At 41.6% G+C, this 10,837-nt stretch overlaps 3 long non-coding RNA genes across 4 annotated transcripts in view; 1 reads left to right on the top strand and 2 right to left on the bottom strand.

The window, feature by feature from the left end:
- Positions 1-4,679, bottom strand: part of LOC127307237 (uncharacterized) — a 75,176-nt gene extending 70,497 nt beyond the window's left edge. For both annotated transcript variants that reach the window (XR_011747315.1, XR_011747314.1), the window contains exon 1: positions 4,643-4,679. This is a non-coding gene — a long non-coding RNA (uncharacterized lncRNA). The remainder of the gene's footprint in view (positions 1-4,642) is intronic.
- LOC127307235 (uncharacterized) lies at positions 113-748 on the top strand. Its single transcript, XR_007855340.1, has 2 exons — positions 113-382; positions 477-748. It is a non-coding gene; the product is annotated as an uncharacterized lncRNA (long non-coding RNA).
- On the bottom strand, positions 4,678-7,128 carry LOC127307236 (uncharacterized). The gene is made up of 5 exons (XR_007855341.1): positions 6,845-7,128; positions 6,611-6,754; positions 6,290-6,406; positions 4,841-4,983; positions 4,678-4,751 (listed from the first exon to the last, which is right to left on the bottom strand). It is a non-coding gene; the product is annotated as an uncharacterized lncRNA (long non-coding RNA).
- Positions 7,129-10,837: the final 3,709 nt, after the last annotated feature.

Genomic DNA, 10,837 nt, shown 5'->3' with positions numbered 1-10,837 from the left:
GGACGCGCTGCGGGGCAGCGCGGTCGCACTGGACGGGGACCTCCGGCGTCTCCAGGGCTCCGTCGCCGCCCTCGAACCCGCCGCGCTCGACAAGGTGAGCTTCAGGCGGCGGGTGAGCAGATGGAGCCGGACGAGATTGCCGTGGCGGCGAGAGGGAGGAAGCGCTGCAAGAACTCCTCAAAGTCCACCTCCTCCGTTCCATGCCCCAAGTTCTGCCTCCACCATCCCCCATCTCTCTACGTGAAGATCTTTGCCCAGCGATTCGTCCACAATCGGCACAGTCGCTGAATCGTCTTGCACATGCATAGCGCCCACAAGAGGATGGCGGGGATGGAGGCGGAAGGTGCTCCTCCTCTGTGATGCGTCACAACATCAAGCCCAGGTGTTGCTTTGTATCCCCCTCTCCCCCCCTCTCTCTCTCTCTCTCTCTCTCTCTCTCTAGGGCACTCACACATGGAACATCCTTCACATTGCAGCACCGGATCCACCCGAGATATTGACGCATTTGGACCTCTTGAGGTAGCCGCACTCTTCTCTTCCTTTATTTGTCTCGTGATCTCTCCTCAGATTAATCTCCATAAGCTCTAACCTTTGTTTGTGCAGATGCCATTTATCTATGCCTTCAAGGTGTTCGACAATAATCCAGAGAAGCTGCAGGAGAAATTAACCCATGTAATATTTGTGTAATTGTGCTTAATTTATTGCAGAATGTTGGTTTCTATATTTATATAAGTGGACGTCTCTTTGAGAGATGATCGTTTTCAGAAGATAAACTCCTCTTTAGTGAACTCTGTACCACTTTTCTTGGTTTATATAGTTTTAATACCTCATTCCTTACCACATCCTTCATCTTAGGAATTAGACGATGCTGATGTTCAACAACAGGCTTTGCATCATCTTCCATGTTGATGGCATGTTGGCAAATAGCAGGAGAAATCCCCTTCAAGTCATCAAGAGTATAGCCAATAGCTCCTCGGTGTTTCTTCAATATTTCCAATAACCTTTCTTCCTCAAATTCTGAAAGCTTAGAACTAATAATAACAGGATATATTTTCTTATCATCAATATGAGCATACTTAAGATTATCAGGTAATGGTTTCAAATCGAAAATAGGATCTTCCTTTGGTGGTCGTATTGTACCTAGGTCTTCAACCGGCAAGTCGTGTTTAAGAATAGGTTGACGAAGGAAAATTTCATCAAGCTCATTCCTTTCTTCCCTAAAAACTTCACTCTCACTATCCTCCAAATGTTGCTGCAAAGGATTATTAGGAGCGAGAGCAATAGATGCACACTGTTCAACTCTAAAATCATCGTTAGGCAAATCAGCTTTATAAGGAGTTTTGGCAAATTTAGAGAAATTAAACTCATAAGATTCACCAGCAAATTTAGTCACAATTTTCTCTTTCTTGCAATCTATAATAGCTCCACAAGTATTTAGAAAAGGTCTACCAAAAATAATAGGACAAGTCTTACTAGCAGCAGAACCAAGTACCAAAAAGTCAGCATGATATTTAATCTTACCACATAGAACTTCCACATCTCGAACAATACCAATAGGAGAGATAGTTTCTCTATTAGCTAGCCGAATAACCACATCAATATCTTCAAGTTCACAAGAACCAATTTCATGCATGATTTCCGTGTAAAGCTCATAAGGAATGGCACTAATACTTGCACCAATGTCGCATAAACCATAATAACAATGATCACCAATTCTAACAGAGAGCATAGGAACACTGGCTTTCCTAGACTTATTAGGATGCGAAACAATATTAGAAGCATCTTCACAAAAAATGATATGACCATCTACTACATTTTCAGTCACAAGATCTTTAACTATTGCAATAGCAGGTTCAACCTTTATTTGCTCTTCAGGTTCTATAGGTTTCTTTGCACTTTTATTAACCGCACTAGTTATAACAGAATACTCCTTCATTTTAGCAGGAAAAGGAGTTTTTTCAATATAAGCTCCAGGAAGAATATGATCAACAGTTTTAATTTCAACATACTTACCTATAGGTGAATTAGTTTTATCTTTATAAGGTTCATGATACTTATCAAAATTCTTCCTAGGCAATCCAAAATGAGAGGCAAAAGCTTTATAAAAATTTGCAACAACTTGAGAGTCAAGACCATAAGTAACACTCATATTACGAAATTTATCAGTATCCATAAAAGTTTCAATGCATTCATAATCATAATTTATACCCGACTCTCTACCTTTGTCGTTCTCCCATCCTTCAGTATTCTCTTGGATCCGATCAAGAAGGTCCCATTTAAAATCTTCTTTGTTGCGTATGAATGATCCAGAACAAGTAGTATCCAGCAAGGTTTTATCTTGGAAAGAAAGTCTTGCATAGAAATTATCAATAATGATATTACCAGGAAGCTCATGAATGGGGCATTTGAGCATTAAGGACTTCAACCTCCCCCATGCTTGGGCAATACTCTCTCCATCATGAGGCCAGAAATTATATATGTGGTTCCGGTCTTTGTGAATTTCACTTGGAGGATAAAATTTAGAATAAAATAGAGGCACAATATCCTTCCAATCAAGAGAATCTCCATTCTTCAGCAATTTATACCAATGCGCCGCCTTACCAGACAACGATATAGAGAATAATTTCTTCCTAACTTCATCCATAGCAATACCTGCACACTTGAATAACCCGCATAATTCATGTAAAAACAGTAAATGATCTCCAGGATGGACAGTTCCATCCCCTTCATAGCGGTTATCCACAACACGTTCAATAATTTTCATAGGTATTTTATATGGAACCTCTTTCTCACCTGACGCCTCATCCACTACCTTTGCAGTAGTACTAGATTTTCCAAATAGGAATTCAAGAGAAGATCTCTCCATAATGAATTATAGCAGTAGGCAGAAATAAAATCAGCACATACAGTAAAAGTTTTCCTTACCAATTCCACTTACCAATAGCGCTTCACTCCCCGGAAACGGCGCCAGAAAATAGTCTTGATGACCCACAAATATAGGGGGTGTATCGTAGTACTTTCGATAAATAAGAGTGTCGAACCCAACGAGGAGCAAAAGGTGTTGACAAGCAGTTTCGATGAAGGATTCACTGTAAATGCTCACGGACAAGTATTCAGGGGGTTTTGATACAGCAGATAAATAAAGTACAAGTAAATAAAATGCGAGAGTAATAGTTGCAGCGAGTGGCCCAATCCTTTTTAGCACAAAGGACAAGCCGGTTTGTTTACTTATAATGACCAAACGTTCTTGAGGACACACGGGAATTTAGTCTAGTGCTTTCACTTCATATAGCTGATTAATCTTCATTGTTTTGATAAGTGTTGTGTGGGTGAACCTATGCTAATGCATCGCCCTTCCTAGGACTAATACATACTTGTGATTATACCTCTTGCAAGCATCCGCAAATACAAGAAAGTAATTAAGATAAATCTAACCACAACCTTAAACTCTGAGATCCTCTATCCCTCCTGCATCGATATACCAACGGGGGTTCAGGTTGCTGTCACTCCGGCAACCCCACAATTAGCAAACGAATACAAGATGCATTCCCCTAGGCCTATAAAGGTGAAGTATCATGTAGTCGACGTTCACATGACACCACTAGAAGAATAACACCACAACTTAAATATCATAACATTGAATATTACTCAACATAGTTCACTACTAACATTTAGACTTCACCCATGTCCTCAAGAACTAAACGAACTACTCACGATACATCATATGGAACATGATCAGAGGTGATATGATGATGAATAACAATCTGAACATAAACCTTGGTTCAATGGTTTCACTCAATAGCATCAATAACAAGGAGTGATCAACACCGGGAGAGTTTCCCCTATGAGACAATCAAGATTTAACCCTAGATGTTACAGCGGTGACGAGGTGCAGCGGTGGAGATGGCGGTGTCGATGGTGGAGATGATGGTGATGATGATCCCAATGAAGTCCAGCTCGATGACGATGACGATGGCGTCGATTTCCCCCTCCGGGAGGGAATTTCCCCGGCGGATTTCTGCCCGCCGGAGAGCTCTTTTCTCTCTGGTGTTTTCCGCCCCGCAGAGGCGGCTGTGTCTCTCCGTGATTATTCTCCGTGCCTTAGGTTTTCGGGTAGATGAAGTACGCGAAAGAGAGGAGGCCGAGAGGGGCTGTGGGCCCCCTCCCCACAAGGCGGCGCGGCCAGGGTGGAGCCCGTGCCGGCCTATGGGGGGCCCATGGTGGCCCTCCTCGGCTCCTCCTTTTGGCTGGCTCATTCTTCTGGAAAAATAAGATCTTCGGTGTAATTTCCGTCAATTGTTGATCTCCAGAAATATTGCATTCTGACGGTGCTTTTTCCAGCAGAATCCTGACTCCGGTGAATGATTCTCCAATAATCATGAAACATGCAAAATAGGTGAAATAACATAAGTATCATCTCTAAATATGAAATATATCAATGAATAACAGTAAATTATGATATAAAATAGTGATGCAAAATGGACGTATCACTATTTCGGAATGCTTATCCATAATGAAGTGCACAAAAACCTCAGAACGAATTTTTGGCATTGTTTATTCCAACCAATAACTGTATGCTAAAAAGTAAAAGAAAATAGCAGTCTGCAGGCATAAAAAAGTACAAAATAAACTCATAATGCACCTCTGACTCTTGAATCAAACTATCTACATTCTGTCTGTCTCGTATGGCCTGGTATCCTAGCGGTCTTTAGAAGTAGAATGACAGCTATAGAGAACTCTTTTGCATCAGCCTGTAAGTAAACAAAATGATTGCGAGTGATCTGATAACATACCGAACAAATCAACTAAACGAGGAGGGATCAGAGATAGAGAGACATACACGGTCTAGAGGAAAAGAAGATGAATTGCAGCTCTGCACTCAGCATCACCAAACCAGTTGATCAATTCCAATTGTAAAACAATAGCAGCAGGCTTATTGGCATCTGTAACCGTGCCTAGTTAAACATGAACATTTTTTTTACCCTGTAGAAGACCCATCAGAATTAGCTTGACATTCAGTTTTGAAGCTAAAACTAAGCATTCGCCATTGAGCATTAGGTATAAAAACAGTCACCATACTTCTAATAAGATAAGCCACTGATATTCCAAATAACCAAAAACAAATCATTTATGTAGAGTTGATAGACATGCCAAACACAGGTTGAGAGAACTGACAACTAAAACAGATCTACACTTTTAATATAGTTCCGCAATAAGGTAAGTAATCAAACTACCACATATCAAACTATTTACATATTGGCTAGGTAAATTCTTGTTATAAGGCCACAAATAATAACCACATCCTCTAGGGACTCCGTACCCTTCCCCTGACCATTTCACCGCCGTGGCCCTAGTGCTGATTAGATAAACCTACCACATTTACATGTAAGCAATAATTAAGCACTAGCAAGAACCCGAAGCCTGACAGAGAAGCCGAGCCACTTATTGGAAAGAAAGAGACACGAAGCCCGTCGTAGCCGGGTAGAACAGCAGGAGGTTGACATCTAAAACAGAAAACCAGTTTCACCATCTCCATTAGAGAACAACAAGATTGACGATTCAGCTGGAGGCTTAACAAACCTCATATAATTTAGCTGCTGCAGATCATATTCTAAATATTTATTCTACAAATTTAATCTGGGTGTATGCCTTCTTTCTTCAGAAAACATCATATTCCAAAAAATTATCTTACAAATTTCTACAAACTATGACTTGCACGCCAGCCTATGAGCTGACTACTTTTACTTGAGGAAAAATGAAAACCCTCTTAACTTCTTTAAACACAATTGGTACACTTCTGCAGCGAAGAACCCACGTGATAAAAGCAACGTGCAGAGACATATCATATCAACAGTTCAGCACGAAAGATATCTGAAGTAACATAATTGTCTAAAAATGGCAATTGAAACAAAATAGAAAAAACTAACATTTTGATGCCCTTTAGATCCGAAAACCGAGACTACAGAAGGAAAGCACATATTCAAAAAATTACCGAGCATTGGACATTTGACCATTACATATTAACAAAGATGTAAATCATAGGAAAACTAAAATAAATTAATATGAATTAAAATATATGTTGCCAATTACCAAAATCTGTTGAAGATAGCAAATGTATTTTGAAGGAGAACTGTATATTTATTTTAATAAACAACTAAAACACTAACATTTGCTTATGGTGAAATGAACTTAATGACATATTAGGATTCAGGAAACATACTCGCAGAGATGACATCGAGTCAATTTAGCAAAATAAATTCATCACTTGGCAAGTTATGGGTTACATTACCTGGTCACCAAAGAAAACAATTGACTTGGACGCCATCCTAGACAGTGTGAAGAGCGTTTCAGCTTTGAATACATCTTCCAGGCAGCCTAGTAGCATCTCCTTTCCAACTCACGAACTCTACGGATAACAGCCAACGTACAATCAAGCTTCGAGTCTAATTGCTGCTATAATAACTTGAGCTTCTGATGTTGGTGAGGTAACTAAACCAGCCAGAATTTGAAGGGTGATGCATGAGAAGTCCTCTGACAGCTTACAAAAGCAACCAGACGCAAACAATGCAGCTTTGACCTACCAACTTCAAAATTAATTCTAGCATATTACCTAGGACAGAGAAGAAATCATGAATCCAGCAGATATTTGCATCACTCTCCTGCCAGCAACATGTGTATTGATGTTGCTCTTGTCCAATCGTCCTGGTACTCATCTTCATCTGCTGTTCTCCTCCATTCCTTCTTCCATTGGTTCCTGCAGAAATTAGAGAAACCAAAGGGTTAGAGATGAAGCGAGAAAGAGGAGGGTCTGCCAAAGAACGAAAGGATGCACGGCATCACATACCTAGGCCTGTAGCAAAAGGGTGCCACAAGCTCCAGCTTCTTCATGGATTCTTGGGAAGCAGGTCACCACCTCCCGGCCATCCTCCCCATCTGTCGTGTGTCGTTGAAGACCAGGAGGAGAGAGAGCAGGAGATCCGGATCTTGGTCCGCCGCCCGCTGCCACGCAACCTCCTCCCACCCGACCTAGGCCAGGCGCGCCTCCTCCTTTGCGTCCGCCGGCGGTGGCCGCACCCGTGCGTGCCTCCGCGAGATCGCCGGCCGCAGCCTGCTCTCCCACGCCCACCAGCGGCAGGTGACGAGCGGCGCAACGAGGGCGACGTGGGCTAGCTCGGAGACGGCGACCGCGATGGAGTAACTCCTCAAGCCCCTCCTCGATCTTGCCCCATGTCGACGCAGCGGAGCGACGGCGCCGCCTCTTCCCGCCTCCCTGCAGGCACGCCCTCCAGCTCCTGGTCCGGCGGCCACAAGTACCTCCACGCAGCCGTCGTGTGGAGAAGGCGGCGGATTGGGGAGGGGAGGAGAGGGAGGCACGGGATTGGGGAGAGGAAGCTCTCGGTAAAGTTAGGGTTTTCACCGTTTTCTTTTTTTGAGCGACGCGAGAACGTACCCTCACTGTCTCAAACAAATGGTCCCACGCAAGCACGGGCCCAACCGTCATGCATTCAGAACAAGCAAAAATCGGTGGAAAAAAAAGTACCACATCCGACGGCTGTGGTGAAAAGTGGGATTGTGGCTGACGAAACGAACGAACCAGATTGTTTTGTCCCTCTCAGACCCCCTAGATATGGCTGGGTAGTCTTGCAACATTTATAGGAAGAAATTCCTTTCAACCTTATAGTTTCCAATCCGTCGCCTATATTCAGGACATGTTCGTGTGTCACATCGTCTCTGTTGGTCGTGCCTCCGCCACTCCATTCGCCGGCCGCCGCGAGTTTCTAACGACCGCGACGAGGTAAAGCAGGCATTGGTTCTTTTTTCCTTTTGATTTATCTCTTACACCATCTACTCTCAAATCGATGGTTCAACGATGGATATTCGCAGCCGGAGTTCGCCCCGACATCGCAGCCGCTTCTAGGCTTAGCATATGTATGAACGGAACCGATCTGGGCCATCGTATTCAGCTTCAACCTCTATACGTCCTGCACACTTTTCCCAAGTCTGGAGGCCATCGACGACAGGGAGCAACCGATCTGGCCGCCGCTGCATGTGTGCGTGTTCAATGACTAAAACAGCATGGCGTGGCCTTTTCTCTTGACATCGTTGGAACATGGAAGGTATCCTCCCCTCAAGATCTGCCACGTATAGTTCTTTTCTTTTCCATACAACCGTATCGATCAACGTAGATGGTGCTAGCTAGATTACTTCTGAAAACTTTGAAATTCGGTAACTGCCGATCTAGAGCTCCGTTTTGAATAGTTGTTCTTTCGTTAAGTTCGTAATTAAATTATCTACAACATTCGTTTAGAAAGTTTTTCCATCCGAAAAACATTTTCTGGTAACTTTTCGTACAACATCAAAATTTAACCGCGACATGTTTAATCTTGTAAAAATTATAGAAAAATAATTACACATCCAAAATTGACAAATAATATACCGCTGGAGGCTGGACTCATAAAAATGTTTAGAACACCAATGTGAATTTAAATCTGACTTTCGAGTAATGTTCAAATATTCAAATTTGAATATGTGAATTTGAGTATTTTGACATAACTCAAATTCTATAAACCCAAATCAAGTGATTCTTTTTGCCAATGGCTCATTTTTATGCCCTCTATCCACTTGCACACACATCAAATTTAGTTCAACCCTTTGCGACTATTCAAATTCAAACATGAGGATTTGAGTATTTCCATTGTAGATGCCTTTCTTTAATTATTCTAAACAAGATTCATCCTTACAAAGGTGAATCCCTTAGTCAAACCCATGATCACATCTAGACACATTCATCCTGCTCTATGTTCACATCTCTCCAAATAATATTATCCTAGTTCATATTATTCAAATAACAACTGAGTTATTTGAGTAAAGTGTGACATGTTATATTTTAGACTTTCACCTTGCTCCGGGGAGGCCAAGAAACCCTACTACATATCCCATGTGTTAAACCCTCGTTATCCATTAGGAACCGCGAACCAAATCCCGACACCTATCATCCGTATTCAACCTCATGCCCACTTAATCTTATTGCCTTATATTGAACTATTCAATTTACAAATGAGTTAATTGAGCAATTCAATATACCACAAAATCCATACCCAAGCCTATGTGTAATTTATACTATTTTGAGTAATTGTTGTCACACTTATTCAATATCGTTGCACTATTTGTCATTTATGTGATACAATTCTCATGAGCCATTCCAAATTCTTTTCATGCTTTTCTAAAGCATAAAGATTCTTCAATTTTATCTTAGATGGTCCATTACTTCCTAAACATATGAATTGCCATCCAAACTCTCACCGCTATATCTTGCAAGCCAAACCTCATGCAACACCTTAGTATCATAGAGCGATTTCCGATTGCTGTCTTGTTTGATTTTGTTGTTGTTGTTGAATGGTGTGTTTATGTTGTGCTATATTTTATCTTATTGTTCGTGTGAAGAGCGACGCGTTTGGTTGAGAGAAGTGAACGATCTTCAATTACCAAAAAGGCAAGTGACATTCAAATCCTACTTGTTTTCTTTATGCATTAGTGTTTTGAAACTAGTATGCATGGTAGGATTTTGTTTTCAAAAGTAAAGTATTATGCTATGCTTAGCAAACCCTAGTAGTGTGTAGCTACTCCTGAACCCATTGCTAGGATGCTTTACTTTTGCCTGCAAGATCAAATGCCAAGTGTTGTTTCGTTGTTGAATGTGATTGTTTGAAAAATTAAAATTAACAACCTTAATGAAAAACCTGGGTGGATTTGGTATTGCTTGGTGGGCGGCTACTCAGGGCCACATGACTCCTGTCTAGTACTTGTCATGTGGTTGTCTTCGCCTGAGGGTGCGCAAATGTTGAGTGGCTACTCAGGGCCACATGACTCCTGTCTAGTACTTGTCATGTGGTTGTCGTCGCCTGAGAGTGCACTTGTGGTTGGCCACCCAGGATTAAAGATATTACCATGCCGTCCATGTTTTAGATAGCTTCCAGTGCAGCCTTATGGTATTATGGGCTCTGCCAAGATTAATTAAGTTGTGAGGATTCAACTTGTGGCTAGACAGTGGGTGGAGGCGACGGCCAAGGGAACGGATCTAGTTTGTATGGTTGAATTCTTCTTCTGAAAGATCTTGTCTCATTCTTCTCTTGGGAAGGGTGGGTCGTAAGGTGAAAGTGCACAACCTCTCGAGAGTTAAACCTAAGATCTTAGCAGTGTCCCCGGTTACGGATAATTTGAGCTCCTAGGCAAGGAATGTACAGAAGAATCTCATCACCTTTTCTGAATGTACTTAAAATTTGACCAACCTTTGAAAAACTCATGGGAGATGTAACCATGTGATTATTCTAAAACCCATGGAGGATTTAACCATGGTATGATTTCCTAATATCATTCAAAGATTTTCAAAATGTTTTGTTTTAAATAAAATATAGGATAAAATTAGCTTTATGCAAATTAGCCTAAGACTCCACCAGCCAAATATCATGTAGATAGTCATGTCTAAAACTGCCACCAAATAAGTGTCATTTGCCAGTACATCATTGTACTGACCTCCATTCGTGGGGCTGCATATTCAAACGTGCAGGATTTTCTAAGGAGAAGTACTCGGTAGGATCTCGAGTCTACATTCCAACATGACTGCCTGTGGCACAGGAAGATGACGAAGGCTCATTGATGACTTACATTCCGCTGTGTTTATTCTGAACAATTTATTTGAGCTAGTCCATGTGACTATGCAATTTGTAAGGTTTTACTTTACCCTCTGGATCAAGATGTAGTAATTTGATACTATTGCAATGATTACTATATTTTGTAATGTGTGTGCTATCAGTGATCCCGGGAATAGCACTATACA

Source organism: Lolium perenne, chromosome 6 (assembly GCF_019359855.2).
Source record: "Lolium perenne isolate Kyuss_39 chromosome 6, Kyuss_2.0, whole genome shotgun sequence".
NCBI lineage: Eukaryota > Viridiplantae > Streptophyta > Magnoliopsida > Poales > Poaceae > Lolium > Lolium perenne.
The sequence above is the reverse complement of the archived record's forward strand: the minus strand, read 5'-3'. Positions and strand labels throughout refer to the sequence as shown.